Consider the following 15,142-nt stretch of genomic DNA (forward strand, 5'->3'; position numbering starts at 1 on the left):
AATTTTATTACTGATTGTGTAATTGTTTTATATAGAAGTTAAATTCTTTTCCAAAATAGTAGACCTATTACAGATCTTGTTGCCAAACTACACAGATCTCTCTTTTTTTAGTTTTCCATCCGATGACATTCATGTTGGAGCCCGACCAATCCGGATTCGTGCCGAATGAGGCCCTTATTATCAGATCTCTCAAAACAACAAAAGAATAAATCAGTTTTTTAAAAGAATATCACCTAAATTAGGACAGAAAATTTCTGTTCACTTATTTACCTTCAAAATCGATACAATTGAATGTGTATGAAGTCAAGAGCACATATTTTAATATAACCCTTGTTCTAAATCTGTTTATGCAGGGGCAGCTCTACCTAATTTTAAAAAAGGCAATCGCATCAGGCCTCTAAATTTAAAGGGCCTTATTTTTTTTAGTAATAATTTTTTATTAAAAAATTACTAAATATTATTTATAGCGAAAATAAACTTCTTATATAAAAGTAAAGAATTATTAGAAAAATTTTGATGTATTTAAAGTAAGTCTCTATAAAAATTAAATATATTAACAAAAAAAAATTATTAAAAGAATCATCTATAATAGCTATAACTTTACATCTCAAAATTTAAAATATAAACTTTATTAACAAAAATATTTTTTCTTAAAAATTTAAAGCCCCTGTTTAAAATTTTTTTTATCTTTTCCAGAAAAGACGAATGCCAGTAGGTCCCAACGAATCTAATCAATCATCTAATAAAATAAATTATTTAATATCTAGAATTCTAGATTATGCTCTAAATCGCTTTACTCTGACTACTTCTAAATTTTGTCTTGAATTTTAGAGGGCAGGCATTCGATTTCTTATACTTACTTCATTTAAAAACGAATGACCTACTTTTCTTTTTAATTCATTTAAAAACGAATGACTTATTTCTTTTTTAATAATATTTTAATTTTAACTTTCCACATGACTTGTTTAGGACCACAAGATTAAAGAATATTTTAATACATTTGACACAACTTTAATTTAAGATCACAAAATTCAAAATTTTTTTTTATATTCTTAAATTTTATGTCAAATCAAAATAGGTCATTCTTTTTTAAACAGAGAAAATAATTACTATCTCTTTTTGGTTTCGTCTCGTCCTTTAAATTATTGTATATTGTCAATTCAAATACACGTTTTAGGCTAATTATATCTAAATTAATTTAATTTAGAAGCTAATGCACGTGTGGCATGCCAAAACAATAATGGGTAAAATTTTCATATAATTTGTTGTTAAAATTTTCTTATAATTAGACAAAATGGTCTCATATTTTGTATCTTCGGAAAAGGGTCTAATATACACTTCAACTATTAAAAATGGTACATAAATATCCTCCTTTCACCTTTAAGCTCAAAAATACTCTTCCATCCATGTATTTGGCTCAAAAATACCCTTAATGTATTAGAAATGACTCAAAAATTCTCTTCTTCCTCTATTGGTTCAAAAAATACCCCTTCATCCACCTATTTGGATCAAAAATGCTCTTAACATTAAATTTAAGTCCAAAAATGTCTCCTCCTTTATATTATATTATTTTTTTTGGTTTCACGTAGGGGTAAAATTTTTTTTATAATTATAATTTTTTTATTATGATATTATATATTTTTTGGTTGAATAGATATGCATTAATTAGTATATTATTTTTTTGGTTTCATGTAGTGGTAGGCTTTTTTTAGTTACAATTTATTTTATTATTATATTATTTTAGAGTTTTTTTAATTACAACTTTTTATTATTATATTATTTTTGGATTTTTCTAATTATGGTTTTTTATTATTATATAGTTTTTGTGGGTTTTACGTCAGGGATGGATTTTTTTTTAATTATTATTTTTTTAGTTTTAGGTTGGTACCAAGTTATCAAGTAATTTATGGTACATCATAATAACTATGTTTATGGTAATTTTTGTTTTTTCAAGTAATATATTTTTTCTATTTTAGGACTCTTAATTTCCTTCCATATATTTTAGGGCTCTTAATTTTCCTATATGTTTCGGGTTTCATATTTATATATTTTAGGACTCTTAATTCCATTCTATATATTTATTTAAGAAAATAAAAATTAAAGAAAAAAATTAAATGATTTTATCTATTGAAAAGTCTTCTAAGGGAGAATGTTTTTTTTAAAAAAAAATTATTATTATTTTTTTTTGGTTTCACGTAGGGGTGTTTTTTTTAATTACATTTTAATATATATAAGGAAAAAGATTAAATGATTTTATCTATTGTAAAGTCTTCTAAGGGAGTGTTTTTTAAAAAAAAAGTAATTTTTTTTTTTGGTTTCACGTAGGGGTATTTTTTAATTACATTTTAATATATATATATATATATATATATATATATATATATATGTATATGTATATGTATGTATGTATGTATGTATATGTATCATTACTATTTTTCTTTGTATTATTACTATTTTTATGGTTTCATGTTGGAGAAGGATAGAAGTGTAAAATATTATGCATTCTTACCTAAATTAAATAAAGACTTAAATTACTTTCAAGTTCTTTTTTTTATATATAAAAAATTCAAAACCTAAAAAGAACTAAAAGTCTTCAAAATTTTACCTAAAATATGTTTTCTAATATTTGAGCACACATAGATAATCATTAACTATGAGAGTATTTGTTCTTTGCTAATTATCCTATTTAAAGAATTCTTTTCTAATTTTGCACTTAAACATTAATTAATTCTTTTTAAATTTTTATATATAACTAAAAAAATTAGTGAAAAGAGGACCATTACATTGTGAATGAATTTGAGTCTAATTACATGTGGACCAATAAAAATAATGTCATATATTTAATTTAAATAAAATTATATTTCACATAAGAATTTATTAAGAGGAGGAGACATTTTTGGACTTAAATTTAATGTTAAGGACATTTTTGATTCAAATAGGTGGATGGAGGGATATTTTTGAACCAATAGAGGAAGAAGGACATTTTGAGTCATTTCTAATATATTAAGTGTATTTTTAAGTCAAATAAATGGATGAAAAGATATTTTTAATCCTAAAAATGAAAGAAGGATATTTATATACTATTTTCAATAGTTGAAGGGTATAATAGACCCTTTCAGTTGTATCTTTTGTAGATGCTCTTTTCCGTTGGTAGCATTTGCACCTCCTTTTTGTTTCTCTTTTATTTTAATCTATAAAGTTTTTACCATCAAAATATGAATCATAGTAATATCTAGAATTCTCCATTATGCACTAAAATCACATAACTTTAACTTTTAAATTTTGTCTTGAACTTTCGACGACAAGCATTCTACTCCTTTATTCCATTATGATATATTTCCACCCAAAATCACTTTTAGACTAATTATATCTTAATTAATTTAATTGTGCAGCTAATACACACATGTGACACATGCCAAAACTATATGGAGGCGTTTGGTAGAGTATATTGTAAAATATAATGTATTCATTAGTTAATGTGTACCGTTAGTGCCTTATTTGGTATGATTTTTTGCCTATATATAACTAATGCAAACATTAGTTATACACTCTATTGTGTATTGAAGTGCGTATTAGTAATACACTCTATTTCCTATGTATTAGTAATACAAAGACTTTAAAGACACGCATTAACTTATTAAATGACCTTAATACTCCTCAATTTTCCTCTCAAAATATTTCACCATTCTTTTTCCCGCTTTTTTAATTTGCAATAGTGAATCTTATCAAAACATTTCACAATTTCTTTTACCACCATTTAAATTTACAACAATGAATGGTTGATTTAAATAACTATAACATATTTTTGCTTTGCTTCGAGAGTCTTTAAAAAGATTTTAAAAAAAATTTGAGACTATTTCTTAATTTTACGTCTTGTATTTTATTTTTGTTTCGACTATGTTAATCCGTCAGCATAACATTTTTGCGCAAAGACGAAGGTCTTGCAATTAATTCTAAACCTCTATATAATAGTTCAATAATACTAATTATGTTTGAAATGATAAAAAAACTTTGTTGCAAAAAAGTGTACAAAATTAAAGAAGGATATTTTTGTAAACAAAAAATTCTTTTATAGAAATTATGTAAGATGTATTATTTCTTATACATCAAACCAAATAATGTATAAAAAATAATATATGTATAACTAATACAAGCATAAATAATACAAGTATTATTAATGCAAGTACTACTAATACACTATATTTTGCATTATTCTTATACACTCTACCAAATGACCCCTATAGGGCAAATTTTTTTCTATAATAGAATGAAGGTTTATCAAACAACTAGCAAAGTAGATTGGTTTGCCTAGTAAGATGGTCTAATGGATCATGATTTGCATCAAAACAATGAGTTATTCATTCATTATTAATGGTAATTAATTAAAAAGCAATTATCGCAAAAAAGGTAGTAAGGCAAAAGGATCCAAGTCCCCTAATGGGGGTAGACCTCATAAATAAACAAAGAGGATTTGATATCCTGGAATATGAGCTAGGAGAGTTGTCTTTTGAGCATCTTAAAATTCCTCAGTCTACTAAAGAAAGGGAAAAAATCAAAGAAAAGAAGCCAGGAAATAAAATAAATGAAAAAAAAGAGAGCCAAAATTAAATACGAATAAGATTATGATGGAAAAAAAAAAAGAATAACATAATTTGAAAAAAAATTAATGAACAAAAAGAAAAAAACAACAACAAATATTCCAAGAGAAAGCATGCATAATTGAGAGTATTCTTCTTCAAAGGATTGCTCAAGGGGTTCAATTAAGATGTCCATTCACCTATGAAATCACATCATTTCACAACTATGACCACAAATTCTCCCCGCTCATTAATGACAAATCTCGTCAAATTAAAAACCAGCACGTACACAGAATAAAATGCAGTTTATTCCTCCCCATATATACTCCATCAGTTTCATTTTACTTTGACCTTCTTACTAAATATTTTTTGTTTCATATAGTTGTCCATTTTCACAAATCAAGAGTGTTTTATTATTATTCTTTTATCATATTGCCCTCAGTATTAATAATTAAAGAAAATAATAATAGTTAGATTTAGAGTTTTAAGACATCATTAATAAGGTTAATTGTGTAAAATACACTTCTAATTAATATTTTCTTAAAAAGTGTGTCAAGTCAAAAGAGGCCAAGTAAAATGAAACGGAGGGAGCATGTATGATGGAATAACTAATCCTATTGAATATCTCAATCTATATAATAACTTTGTCTATCCCATCTCCATACCAAACAATCCCTACTAATTTTTTTTTTTCATAAGAAAAATAATTAGTGTGATTGGAAAGTCAGGTGATTTGTACTCAAATAGAGTTAGAATTCAAAACCAAACATGTATTATTACTACGTGTATATAATGTTGAGTGATGACTAATGTGATCCGTGTGTATGACAATAATGTATATCGTGTATATCAAACAGATATTTTGCAAATATACATAAATATACATGATATATAAGAGAAATGAACAAAAAGTTGAAATACACTAATATTATATGGGTAGGATCTTGTTCAACCTCAAGATTTGATTTTATTCAAGATCCTTAAGATACTTTCAAGTTTCAAGAAATATCAACATCACTCGATTGAAAGATATAACAAATATACAAATAAAAAAAAATCGAAACAAGCTTTAATATATTTTAATGGTATTTTCATGTCCTTCGAATTTCTTCTTTCCAAACTTCAAAAATTTCAGTTTGACTCAAAATAAGAAGTTGGTTGAAACAAATGGGTTGTCCAGTTTTTGGACTAAAAATATCAATTTGGGCTTGATCTTGCCAATGTTATGGCCATTTTGTTCCAATTATTCACCCGGTTGGTAAACCTCAAATGTCATATTCTCTATCTGAAATGTGATCTTTCATTAAATATAATTTTTTTAAAAAATTAATTACGAAGAGTTGTAGTTTGTGTTTAATTAATTAATTTGTGAAGAAATAATGGAGTGAAAACAACGAATTGTAGACCTTTTACTGTAGCGGAATTGTTGAACTCACCACCGAAACCAACATGTCCCAAGTCCCACTTTGAATCTCTTGTAAGCAAAGTTTCGATCATAAACTAGATGTCCTTTTCTTGTAGGTGTTATTATGGAAGAAGAAGAAGAGATGAGAAACTTTTTCTTTCTCTGTTTTCACGTCTGTTTTCCTGATGGGAGAGAATACCTATTTGAAGAGAAGTTATTCAGTTTTAATAAAACTGTTCTCACAAAAAATAGGCTTAACTTCTCATTTGAAGTTACATAATCTGATCCTCAATTTAAAATATATTGGGTTGATTCAGGACCACATGGGCGATCCATGACCCAAAAACTAACATCTCCCACTTCATACATGATGGACAAGACCCAAGTCAGTGCGATATCAACAAGACACCATATTCATATGACAAATAGTTTGTGTGACCTGTGAGCATCAAGAGCTTATCTATAAGGTTTTACAAGCTCCATGCAGGAATGCAATTACATTTGGAAAGAATTTGCTACTAATATGAGGATACTATTACTCACAATATCCCAAACATTATTCACTACTTCAGTAGTTACTTATCTGATTTCTCATCCTCTTAAAGAGGTGAACTTGGGTTCATTTTTAACTTCATATACATAATTACACTTGACACCTATATAATTACTGAAATAGCCGACTTATGTAGATAATTAAATTATTCATTTTAATCGTCTTTCCTTACTACTCAAATCTATCTGTTCCAGATCAATTGCTTCCCTAGAATACACTGCAATGCTAAATTACTCATGGCTATTAGTAACATGCTAAAGTAGCAATACCAATCGAAACTTCAAGAAATAATCAAAGGATATTTCAATGAAAAGTTAATATAACTTTTCTGATCTCATATAATGAAGAAGCAGGAATTCATTCTTTCATTAATCCATTGATCGCTAAAAACATGTAGTATGAAACACGTACTATGGCGTTCTCATCATATATTGGTGCGTGTGTCTTATTTTCTTAGTCATTGAACATCGTACAAGTCTCGGTCTAGACACCTCCTAATGTCTATTCTTTATTTGATAATCCTTAAACCCATCTTCTTATAGAACTCACATCTGACTTGATAAAACAAGTCATAATATGATGGTGGAACTCATATCTTTACGTTCCTCAACACAAGAAGCGAGCTCGTATGAGAGAGCCAATCTCATGATTTATTAGGCATACTTTATTAATAAAACACATTATCACATGCATAAATTCAAGATTCTCATATTGATAAGAATATTATAAAAATCAAGTTATTTGAAAATACATAAATATAATCATATCCTACGTAAACCTAGATTCATAACATGTTTCTCAAACAAGTCTCTAGATATCGCCTTCATAAAGAGATCAACTATCGTTTCTCGTGTAGGAATGTATTGTAAATTTATTTTTCACTTGCAACTATGTCTCTCATAAAGTTATACTTGATGTCAATGTGTTTGATTTTGCTGTGATACTTAGGATCCTTTGCATATGTGATAGCCGCTTGCCTGTCACAATGCAAAATCACAAGACCTTTAAAATTCCTGACAATATTCAAATGCTCAAAAAATCTCTTTAACCAAACAACTTTTTGTATTGCAGATGTACACGCCATAAATTCAGATTTCATGGTGAAAAGAGTTGTACAAGTTTGTTTCTTACTTTTCCATGAAATAGCACTACCATTTAGTAAGGAAGCATAGCCGGAGATCAATTTTCTACATACCAATCACCAACCCAATCAACATTTGTATAGCCTCTTATGAATAAGTCAAATCTATTATAACATAGTGAATAATTTGCAGTTCCTTTCAAGTATTAAAAAATTCTCTTTACTGCTTTTCAATGCTCTCTTGTGGGAATGGATTGATACTTGCTAACCAGACCTATGGCATACGAGTACACATCATAATGTACATCAAGCTCCCAACCGCACTAAAATATGAAACTCGAGACATGTCTTCATTTCTTTTTCAGTCTTTAGACATATTTCAAGGCTTAAAGTTTCACCTCTTGCTATATGAGTATCCATGAATTTGTAACTATTTATTCAAAAGCATTTTCAATTTTTTTTTATGTATGTTTCTTGAAAAAGATGTAAATTCTTTCTTGAAATAATCTCTTTGAACTTTTACATCCAATTCATATCTTTCATGTCAAATACCTTTAAAATCCATGACTTAACAGTTTTCACATACTCCATGCTATTTCTAGCTAATAAAATATCATCTACGTATAGGAAAAAAATGACAAATATTTCATTGGACTTATTCACATAGATGCAATGGTCTTCATCAATCATGGTGAAATCAAACGAAATCACTTATGAAATCTTAGATATCATTTCCTTGAAGACTACTTTAGGTCATATATTGATCTATTTAATTTACAAACTTTCTTTTGTTGGCCTTAACAACAAAACCTACAGATTGAGGTTGTTCTATGTAGATTTTCTCGTTTAGTTTTCCATTGAGAAAAGCATTCTTCACATTCATTTGGTATAATTCTAAATTCAAACATACAACAATGGCCAAAAGTAAGTGAATTGAAGTGAACTTCATAACTGGTGAAAAAGTTTTCTCATAATCTAGTCCAACTTATTGAGTAAAATATTTTGCCACTAATCATGCTTTCTATCGTTCTATTGATCCGTTTGATTTGCGTTTAGCTTTGAGAGTTTATTTATTCCCAATAGCTCTACGCCCAAAAGAAAGGTCAGCTATATCCAAGACTTCATTGATTCTCATGGACTCTAATTCTTCTTTCATTGCTTTTATCCATTCATATTTTTCAAGGTTCAATAAAGCCTCAGTCACAAAATTAGATTCGTCCAATTCTGTGGAGGATACCAAGAAAATGTAATCCTCAATCTCATAAGATCGTTTAGGTAAACCTTTTCTGATACTCTTACGTAATTGAAGTTTAGATTCTTCATAGAATTTTGGAATTCAAAACTTCTACTTGGACCAAGAACCTTTTCTTGATCTATTGGATTATCAATTATGTCCGACGACATTAGTTGATCATCTGAATTCAACATTTCGTAAAGAAGCTCACTATTCTTTATTTCACCCTTTTTGGGAAAATCATTTATTAGGAATGTGATATCTCGCAGTTCAATCTCAGTAGTACTTCTATCTTTCAATTCACCAATGAAGACATACCCTATGGAGTATTCTGAGTACCTTATAAGATACATTTCTTTTCTTTTGAACTTAATTTATCAAACTCACCAAAACGATCCTTAATATATGCAGCACAATTTCAAGTTTCATTAAAGTTTGATTTATTACTAATCCATAGTCATAAGTAGTATAAGATACTAATTTGAAAGACACTTTATTCAATATGTAGGCCACAGTTAATAACATATCTCCCTAGAAAGAAATTGATGAATTTACCTGTGTCATCATGGACCTTGTCATATCCAATAATATTTTATTCCTTCTTTCAGCTACACCATTTTATTGATGTGTATAAAGAGTAGTTAATTCTCTGATAATGTCTTTTTCAGTATAAAGTTCTTCAAATTATTTTGACAAATATTCACCACCTCTATCGATTTTTAAAACCTCTATACCCTTTTCTAATTGATTCTCAATATATTTTGAAGCATTCAGGTGCTTCAGATTTATGAGAGATCAAATAGACATAATCGAAGCACGTGAAATTGTCAATAAATATAATGAAATATAAAGCACCAGACCTTAACCTCACATTCATTGGATCATAGATATCATAATGAATTAATTACATCGAGAATTCAACTCTTTTAGCATTTCTAAATAATTTATGTGTAATCTTTCTGGCAAAGCAATTTTCACAAGCTGACATATCAATTTTGGAGAAAGAACCTAGATGTCCTTCTTTTGCTAATCTATTCATTCGATCTTGTCCTATGCGACCCAATCTAGCATGCCATGTAAGTATATCAACAATATTATTACTAGAATAACATGATATTATATTACGGTCAATATAATTGTCATAAATTAAAGGATTATAATCTAAAACAATAAAGCGATCATAACGAAGTCGAAAATCATAACAAGCATTATCTATAGTTATTCTTACACCATTGAGGCTAAAAATAAATTAAAGCCAATGTCTAATAGAACAGACACGGATACTAAGTTTTGTTGAATTCCTAAAGCATATAGGACGTTATCCAACATCAAAGACTAGACTCCATGCAAGTCTACTTTGCAAGTGTCAATCCCTTTGACTTCAAGTCTTACATTATTTCCTACATAAATCCACCTTGATCCAAGTGAAACTCAACGAAACTTCACAAACATTCCTTGATTATGATTCATATGTCAGTGGCTGCTAAGTCTACAATCCACATATTATAAGATTCAGTTAGTAAAATAGTGCTAGAAACATATGTAGCACTTAGAGATGCATTTAGAAATGCTACCTTTTTCTGCTCATGACAATCACGAGCAAAATACCCAAGAACTTGACAATTGTAGCACTTCATCTTTCTCGTCTTTCTTCTTAAAAATCGTTTTCCCTTTTTGAAATTTGGCTTGTTCTTTTTCTCAGAGGGCCCTTTTTCGATCTCCTTACCCTTTTCGTTCTTTATTCAATTTTTTTTGCACTTGAAGCCTAAAGACTTCTTACCACTTGATTCTGCCATAAAGACGTCAGAAAAACAACTTTAGCACCACCAAGCCACTCGTCTTCAAGTTCAACATAACGGGTGCTTTATCACTTTCAGGCTCGAAGAATTGAAACATTATTTCTTGACTTTTTAAACTATTTCAAAACTTTAAAGAAAATTTAGAAATAATTCAAGAAAATACAAACTCGCCACTTGATTTTTTAAGAAAGCAACAAGAAAAAATTAAAAAGTACTTTAAAGACTTGAAAATGAAAACAAATCCTTAAAATTAGAGAAAATGAGTGAGGATTCAGGTAACACCTTGAGAAGGTTTCTATGACACTCAAGAGCATCCATTAAAAAACTGTTGACCAAAAGACAAATTGGTTGATTTGACTAATTTTAAAAACATGACTAATTTTTGTAAAATCTTGATATTCATTTGCAAAATATGACATTCATTTTATTCAAGTGAAAAGTTATTTATTCAAATTAAGAAAAAAGTCTCTCACGAGGAAAGGTTTATTAAGCCCAATTCTTTTATCAATTTTAGAAAACAAATTAAATTTAATAAAAGAAAGAAAGTAAACAAGTTATGAATTTTTGCCCAATTACAAAAGAATTTAAACTATTTATAAGGAAAATTTATTTTTTTTATGTCTAAGAGAATTTTTCTTTAACTTGAATAAGCCAAGTAAGACATGAACAAAATAAAATATCATTTTGGATTTTCAAAGTCTTGTTTGAAAAGAAAAACTTAAAAAAACTTATTTTACCAACCTAAGAATTTAGACTATATAATGAATGATAAAAAAAGAAAATTACAAAGATAGAGCAAATTGATAATTCAAAGGGGAATTTAATTTAATCAAATTTAAGAGTTAATTACAACAAATAATTAAATTTGAATTTACAAATAAACTAAAGGAGAAAAGTTCAAGTATTGGACCCGGTTTGGTCCATTTCAAATCTGGCTAGCTTTTGGGCCTATTTTTATGGACTTTTTCATACCCTTTTCAGTGAAAAATACAAAGATAGAGCAAAATTGTTAATTCGAAGGGGAATTTAATTTAATTTAATCAAATTTAAGAGTTAACTATAACAAATAATTAAATTTGAATTTACAAATAAACTAAAGGAGAAAAGTTCAAGTATTGAACCCCGGTTTGGTCCATTTCAAATCTGGCTAGCTTTTGTGCCTCTTTTTATGGATCTTTTCATCCCCTTTTCAGTTGTGTACAGCAGCTATTTATCAACTTCTTTCTTTCATATTTTTGGTTGTATATACACTTTATACTAGCGTATATGACCTATATGCTTGCTTTCCTTTTCGATTTTTACTTCTTTGAACTTGTATACAACATTGATCTTCATGACTTTAGTCGATTTTTTGAATTTGGAGGAGGATTAACTCGATGACATTGGGCCTCGTTGGCCCATCAAAATATTCAAGAAAGAATTTGGAGTCTAATAGACTCGCATAAGATTTTCATGCAATAAAAAAGTATCAAATTAGTGAATAATCAAAAGGGGAGAAGATAAACCATTAGTAGAATAACCACACCGCCAAACAATGTTATTCTCATTTCAGGGCATTTAAAAGGAGCAACAAACAAATAAGAAAAAACATTTAATTTTAACCAAAAAAATTAAGGATGAACGATGGCCTGACAAATTGCAAAAATCATACGTGGTTTAGGGAAAAACAAGATACTGTGATAATTTAAATCATATGTTAGAGACATGGGAGCTTGGTAGTGAGTGAAATCAAAGTGGGAGCAAGTTCACAACTTTGAAAGCGAGGAAGAAAAAGACGAAGTATTTGCCAAATGACTTATTATATTAATTTTCCAGAAAATGAAAGTTAGCAAACATTCTGATTTTTTAACACTCCCTGATTGGCTTAACAACATGGTCTTAGAACAATTTTATCAATCGACGGTCTTGATGACTCATTTATTTTATTTAACCCCAATGAACTAAAAAAAGGACGAAGGTCTTATCTTGCATTAGACCGAAACTCATATACAAATAAGAAAAAGACTTTGTTAAGCAAATTGGGCACAGTTCCAGCATGTTTTCCATTCTTCTATTTCTTGACACTAAGAATTAAGAGAATCACTGGGGAGTCCTTAAGCAACAGAGAATACACAAGTTTTGACTTTTATGCTTGAGAAAATCTCATATAAAAACAAAGGAATGTTGGAGCAATAAGTTCAGGATCTCCCGCTAATATGAGAAATCAGTTGAGATTAGATAAAAGAAAATGATATTATCAACTTCAAATACGGAAAATTAGTATTCGAGTTAGTAACAAATGCCGCTTCAGGACAAAAGTCTTCACGCTTAGAAGCCAATAGCAATGAGGAGCCAAAACTTGTCTTAATGCTTCAAGTCAAAAACTTCCAGAAATAAGGATATGCTACAGCAAAGTCATGTCCCATTCCTGTTTATTCTTAACCAACCACACAATATATTACACAAAAATACTTACCACAAAGAGAGGTAGTTGATTATTTGGAAATCATCAAGTAACAACATATTTTTTGATAATTCTAGCAACACGATAGATTAGCAACGGAAACATCAAGAAACCTTCTCAAATAAAAATTATCCTTCCAACCACAACCTAACCGTCAATTTACTGAACACAACACTTAAAATGAAAGAGCAAAAAGAAACTATGGCTTAAACCACCAGTGCTCTCACCATATCAACCAAACACCAATTAGCAAATTTGGATCTATTATAAATGATTTTTTTTTTTTTTTTTGAAACAGACCCAAAACACGTGCTCTACACAGTCAAGTTTAATGCCAAGATAGGGGATTAAAAATCACAACAAGTAGGATTAATTAAAAATAAGGACTTAGTGATAAAAATGAGTTAAAAAACTGAAACTTGCAACATTAAGATGAAGACAATAGACTGAAGAAAACTAAAGCAAAGAAGGTATTCAACTTGGAAAATGTCTTAATGCTTTAAGTCTTAACACTTTTCAGAAATGAGGATATGCTACAACAAAGTCATGTCCCATTTCTAGTTTTACTCATGAAACCAGTCACACAGTAGATTATAAAAATATTTGCCGCAAAAGAGAGGTCCCATAATTCTCACCTAATGTGAGATTCCAATAACAAAATACACTACGACTACGACTACGTCTAATCGTCAAATGAAAATCATTAGGACTACTAACACGAAGAAGAAGAAGAAGCAGAAAGTGCAAAAAAATGAAGTTTTTACCTTTTTCGGAGCAGGAATTGAGACAACGAGCTTTAAACAAATAAAATTCCACCAGAATTTATGTTTGTTTTCATCAGGATTTCAGTTTCGACTCGTCGGACTTTCAGCATTTCGTGGGAGTTGGTTTTTCAAATGTATTTCTTCTTAAACTCTTCGGTGACGTGGATCTCCAATTTTTCTCCAAACAATCCAATTTCGAACCTTCAACCAACACTATTTATTTATAGAAGATCTTTTGAAGGGGGGGTGGGGGAGGGGTATACGATTGTATTGTTTTGAATTTTAAAATGGCTTAGAATTGGTTTAAAATTGATGAATTTGGTCCAAAAAGGGGGATCAAATTCGTCATGAATTTTGGGGGATTTTGGAAGGAAAAAATGAGTTCCTTCATCTACCAATAGAAATTGGACGGGTAGGTACTGTGATAGTACAAAATTGATGAATTCCTCACTGAATTTACCGAAACTAAACGTCGAAGGATCCATGAGGTATATAGTCTTGGAACATTCTTAACTATTTCTAAATTGGACAGAGGCTTGGATGGTGCGGCTGTTGGGTATTGTACACAGATAGGGAGGGAGACGTTGTACGCTGGGGTTGTCGACATTATTGGTTTTTGTTCGGCTGTTTTTGTTGTTGTAATTTTTGTTATCGATGCCACTGCTGTCGTTGTTAATGGAGAAAGGAAAATAGAGGTTGGCTGGGTATGGGTCGAGTTGGTTTAGGTGTTTTGGGCGAGGGGGCAGGTTAATTATTACTAAAAATTACACAAAAACACAGTTTATGTTTTTAATATTTCAAAAAAATTAACATATACACAGAATGCTATGTATATATCAGTTATGTTAGGTATATTAACAGAGAGAGTAAAGTAATTAAAAAAGCGAGAGAAAATATAATTACTTTCAAAAGGGTTGATATTTATGTTATTTATACTAATTATTAAGGAAATGGAATATTGTTATGTCGAAAAAAAAAGGGTTAAAAAGGTGTATTGGGCCTTGGGAATTAGGCATGTATGGGCTGGTGTTATTGTGTTTAAGTGTTGTAGGCTAGGCAGATCTAATTAAATAAACGGAAAAGGGCCAGAAGTATTCTTAAAGCATTAGAAATGATTTTAAAATACCCTCCTTCCATCTTTGAGATCTAAAATGCCCTTCCATCCATCTATATAGCTCTAAAATACCCTTCTATTCAACTGACATGTGATTAGGCTTTGACTTAACACATCAACTGTATGTTGGTCCGTCTTTTCCTTGTATGCTTCTAGTAGTGACAAGTCCAGG

At 29.3% G+C, this 15,142-nt stretch overlaps 1 long non-coding RNA gene across 2 annotated transcripts; it reads right to left on the reverse strand.

Moving 5' to 3' along the window:
• Positions 1-9,986: 9,986 nt before the first annotated feature.
• On the reverse strand, positions 9,987-14,591 carry LOC107848635. Of its 2 annotated transcripts, XR_001668134.2 has the most exons (3): positions 13,857-14,591; positions 10,425-10,639; positions 9,987-10,339 (listed from the first exon to the last, which is right to left on the reverse strand). It is a non-coding gene; the product is annotated as an uncharacterized LOC107848635 (long non-coding RNA). The 2 variants fall into 2 exon arrangements; XR_007049509.1 differs by lacking the exons at positions 9,987-10,339; positions 10,425-10,639 and adding an exon at positions 12,720-13,056.
• Between the last annotated feature and the right edge of the window lie 551 nt (positions 14,592-15,142).

This window comes from Capsicum annuum, unplaced genomic scaffold (genome assembly GCF_002878395.1).
Source record: "Capsicum annuum cultivar UCD-10X-F1 unplaced genomic scaffold, UCD10Xv1.1 ctg3001, whole genome shotgun sequence".
NCBI lineage: Eukaryota > Viridiplantae > Streptophyta > Magnoliopsida > Solanales > Solanaceae > Capsicum > Capsicum annuum.